This window comes from Canis aureus, chromosome 14 (assembly GCF_053574225.1).
Source record: "Canis aureus isolate CA01 chromosome 14, VMU_Caureus_v.1.0, whole genome shotgun sequence".
NCBI lineage: Eukaryota > Metazoa > Chordata > Mammalia > Carnivora > Canidae > Canis > Canis aureus.
In genome coordinates this window covers 25,407,263-25,412,303 of record NC_135624.1, presented here as the reverse complement: position 1 = coordinate 25,412,303, position 5,041 = coordinate 25,407,263, and the positions used below count along the sequence as shown (strand labels likewise).

The 5,041-nt window shown below is 43.8% G+C and overlaps 1 long non-coding RNA gene across 1 annotated transcript; it reads right to left on the bottom strand.

Moving 5' to 3' along the window:
* Nucleotides 1–2,379: 2,379 nt before the first annotated feature.
* On the bottom strand, nt 2,380–3,304 carry LOC144282868 (uncharacterized). The gene is made up of 2 exons (XR_013351280.1): nt 3,023–3,304; nt 2,380–2,657 (listed from the first exon to the last, which is right to left on the bottom strand). It is a non-coding gene; the product is annotated as an uncharacterized LOC144282868 (long non-coding RNA).
* Between the last annotated feature and the right edge of the window lie 1,737 nt (nt 3,305–5,041).

Genomic DNA, 5,041 nt, shown 5'->3' with positions numbered 1-5,041 from the left:
ACCAGGGATGCTGATGCACAGAGGAAAGGCCACGTAAGGACATGGTGAGAAGGCCATCTGCAAGCTAAGAAGAGAGGTCTCAGAAGACTCAACCCTGCCAACACCTTGGTCTTGGACTTCCAGCATCGGAAACTGAGAAAATAAACCTCTGTTGTTGAAGCCAACCAGTCTGTAGTATCTTGTTATGGCAGCCCCCACAAAGTAATCTATAAGATAAAAGGAGAGTCTCTCACAAAACACAGCCCTCCAACCATCAGCAATGGAATCACCTGGGGGATCTCAGTTAAAATGGACTTTTGGGACCACTCGAGACTCACTGAGTAAGGGTCTATATGGTCAGGCCCTGCTTCATGGAAATGTGCCCTATGTTGACCTGTAGAGCCCCGTGACCACGAGCCATGGTCAGTCTGACCTGGGTTCACTGCAGTGTTGCCACTACTGACCTTACAAATTGTCACATAAAAGGGGAGAATTATGAGAATGAAGGGAGGCACTTTAATTAGTTCCTCTGCAATAACAAGTATAAACTGAGCCCATCTTTAGGGCTGGGACCTATGGTCTCCTCACTAAAACCAAAAGTTGAGTGAGTGAGCTGATCACTTACACATCTGCAGCCCCAGTGAATCATTTATAAGCTGTGACTAATGGTATTCACCTCTTAGGGGTGTGGCCAGGATAAAAGCAAGGCTCTGTGATGCTCTTACACAGTGCAAAGCAATTAGTTTCTCCCAGGCCTGGTACTAGCACATTAGATGAAAATTATGACACAATGGTGACTTTCCTGCCGTGTCATCAATTTGTGGTCTGTATGGATATAAACAAGCATGTGGTAATTGCATTTAAACTTTTAAAAAGTGCATACTAACTGAATTATCTTCAGAAATGAGTTGTATTCCTAGCAGACCAAGGGGGTATAGCATACATGTTTTATCCTTGCTGTTTATTTTTTTTATTTATTTATTTATTTATTTATTTAAAAGATTTATTTATTTATATATGATAGACAGAGAGAGAGAGAGAGAGAGGCAGAGACACAGGAGGAGGGAGAAGCAGGCTCCATGCCATGAGCCTGACGTGGGACTCGATCCTGGGACTTCAGGATCGTGCCCTGTGCCAAAGGCAGGCGCCAAACTGCTGAGCCACCCAGGGATCCCCATATCCTTGCTATTTAATTAATTTCTATTTTCTGAATAATTTAGGCTTGTCCTTAGGCTGTGGGAATAGTTGTTGTGTAGGATTTCATAGTTTTTTGGGTTTATTTAACGTTATGGATCTAAGTAATTGGCAGACCCCTATATTAGTGCAGGAATTCCCAAATCCATGTGACCAGCCCCAGCAAGCAAATGGACGGATTGTGATGTCAACATATTGTCACTTCCACCTTCCTCTCTGCAAGAGTATTGGAATCCTTTTGGTCTGGATTCAAATCCCAGTCTTACCACTTAGAGAGCTGTGTGACTCTGCGTAAGCCATACAACCTCTCTGATCTTCAGGTTCTGGAGCTGAGAAATAAAATAATAATAGTGTTCCTCTCACAGGCTATTAATGAAGGTCACATGAGAAAATGCATCTGTTACTTCTTAAGACTGGTCCCAAAATAGTAATGCTTCCAAAAGAGTAGCAAGTGCATACTAAAACTCTTGAAGAGTAGTGGGAGACTTTCTGAAGGCTCTTGAAAGAAAGAGCAAGGGAAGGGGTTTTATATCAGACAAGGGGAGCAAATCTGCCCTAACCTTCCTAAAATGTCACCTTCTCCCAGCGTCTCCCTCATCATGGTACTTCTCTCTTTAACTTCTCACTTCTGTTGCCCTCCCTCCTACTACCAGCCTGTAATCTGCTCCTTTCCCTTTCTGTACCTCTTCTTTCTTCCACGCATAACTCTGAGGCATTTCTTTGGCTTTTTCATTAGACCTGTTCCCACAAAAAGAACTTAGGAGCTGAAGAATTCAAAGAACCCTCCTTAGAAAGCAGGAGATAAGAAATGGTGTGAATACCTATCTTAGATACTTGTTTTTGATTTTGCTGTGTTGATAATGTGTCCTGGCACAAAGTTGTTGCTCAGTAAATGTGTGTTCTTGTCTGTTGCCCCTCCCGATTCTGTTTGGCTTTCCACCTCTCCTGCTTCCCCTTTGTGGGATGCAGTCCCCTGGACTTTTCTGTCACCCACCTGCCGCTATCCATTCTGACAGTCCCAGGATCCAAGCTTCTCTTTCCAGGTGCCCTCTGTTCTTTACTTTCGGTTATGTATGGAAAAAGGGAGAGGGTTAATAAGCTGTGACTTTAAAGTTAATACCTGATTATGCATCAAGAAAAAAAGCTCTGACTTTGGGAATCATAAATCTTGGGTTTCTTGTTGCAAATAACGAAGTAAACTCTTGCTATTTTAAGCAAGAAAAGAATTTATTTAAAGGTATTAGGTGGGTTCCAGAATCTGGAAAGTCTCAGCAAGCTCTGAAGCTGCACAGTCCAGATCAGCACCAAGGAGCTGCCACAGTGAAAGCACCACAACCACGCTACCCTCACTCAGGACGAGACCCCAGAATGTTCACCATTGCAGTGCCCACACATTGGCTTGAGGACTTCTTAGTGCATGCACTTCTGAATCTAGGCTTGTGTGCATCCAGGTGGTGGGATCTGAGTCCCATGTGTGCCATTAGCTGGAAAGGAATGTAGTAATGTGAGAAGTTTGGGAATGGCAGGGCTGGTAACGTGAAAAATTGTCAAGGTGCAGACAAGGGAGTTGGGGGGACCACAGTGGCAAATGCCTATACCTAGTTCCCTCCTCTGACATTCACTGGCTGTGCCACTGTGAGCTAGATCCCGCTGAACTTAGTGTCCATAGCTGTAAAATGATCAATACCTGGTGAAGGTGGAGGTCATGGGATAAAGAATCTATTTCCCCCTCATCTGGGTTCTGGGGTTCCAGTGCCAGCTTTAGAAATGACAGCTGAGCAGTGATCAGCAACCCCAAGTGCAAATCTCTGGTAACTTCTAGGATGACGAATAGGGTGGGGCTGCATACCTCAGTGTCCTGCATACTTTGCTTGCAGAATGGATATTCTGGGTCCCATGGCTGGCCTTGTTTGGGCAGGAATCAGGAAACATGAGCTCCCACTGCACCTAGGTGCCAGCTTTGAAAAGCAGGTCACAATGCCTTCAGGAATCCTTCAGCTGGCCCTGTGCCAGCTCAGCTGCAGAGACACAGAGAGGCAGAGCTAGAGGTTGTATCATTATAGGAACATGCATTCCTGTGCTTGGCACTGGCAGTGTGTGAGTGGTAAAGGAGCTTTGAAACCAAGCCAGAAGCTACCAGAAACTACTCTGTGTACAATTACTCCAAAGGTGTCATCAACGGTGTGATTGTACCTGTCATATTCCGTTTTCATTATTGCCTCATCAAAATGGAAGTATTTCCTGTCAGGAATAAACTATATGATGCAATGCATACAACTATAAATGCACCTTTCCCTTTTATTGATGGGAATTGGACAAAATGGAATTAATGAAAATGTCTGTGTGTGCGGGATCCAATTCTGTGGCAGTAAGTTGAGGAGTGAGTGCATCTTTGTGTGAAGTCTCATGTTCTGTACTCCTAAGTATCAGATTGCCCCTCAGCATGCCAGACCTAATCCGTTTGATGAAATCCTATGGCTCCAGATGAAACAGCCTGAAGAAGCAAGTGTGCTTTTAAGGCACTGGGTACTAGTTATCCTGGGATGCCTTCCATCACCAGCACAGGGGGTCTCCTTTCTGCCAGATTCTAGACAAATCAACTTAATGAAATACAATTCAGTGTATACCAATTCAGCAAATTGAAATGGAGCAGTGACATGAGGTGGTCATTAGTTCAGATTTTGGCAAGTAGGGTATCTGCAGAGTTCCTGCCTTTAAGGACTTACAGTTAGGAATATCTTGCAAACAGGGGTGCCTGGGCAGCACAGTTGGTTGGGTGGCCTACTCTTGGTTTCAGCTCAGGTGGTGATCTCGGAGTCATTGGATCCAGCCCCAAGTCAGGCTCTGCACTGGACAAGGAGTCTGCTTGGGATTCTCTCTCCCTCAGGGGAAAAGTCCATATTTTTTTTTTTCTTTTCCTCAGGGGGAAAAGGCCATAATTACCTACAGAAATAAAAGAATAATTAAATACAAGGGATCAGAGTGCTAAATCTGCCAGTTTGGGCTCCTCATCAACTCTGAACTGAAACAGAAGGCTCTGGCAGTCAACTGATCATCCCCCAGCTCTTTCTCTCTCTCTTTCTCTCTCTCAAAAAAAAAAAAAAAAAAATCCCTTGCAAACAAATGCAAATCACTATTGTTCGCATTCAGTTATTGAGCAGCAGAATGATCAGTGGTGAAATCTAAGCAGTTTTTGAGACCTGCTAAGAAGAAAGCTCTCCCTCTATCAGGCTCAAACCCTATCATCTTGCACTCATACTATGTGACTGTCATAACAGCCCAACTGTAACATAAGCTAATTATAGTCTGATAGAGACTAAATGTGGCATGGATCGGAAGACCAGGTTTAAAACAGGCCAAGGCTGTGTGTGTGTGCGTGTGTGCTTGTACTCATTTATAGATTATAAGGCCAGTAGTTACAGAGCAACAATTACATCGGGCTTTCAATCCATTCACTGTGATAACAACTACCCATTTCTGATAGATGGCAGGTCATTAGGAAACAGGCCCAAGAATTCCTGAGAAATTAAATGACCTCTTGAATTACAGAGAAAACCTGTTCTGTTGCCCTATCAAATGAGAGCTGTCCTCCTACTTCCCTTTCCTCTGCCTCTCTCAATTTGGCCTGGTCACTGGTCCTGCCCACTGGCTGCTACACTGCAGTGGTGTTCACAAGCTGCCCTGACTTGACTCTACCCTTTTAAGGAACCCTTTTAAGCTTTCAATCTTTCCTCATACTGCCTAGAGATGTACCAATAGACACCTTTATTGCTCTCAAATCTCACAAATAACTAAATAAAGGTAATTTTTGAAATGTGATACACCATTTATAACTTACTGGATTGCCAATTAAAAAAATAATACTCAG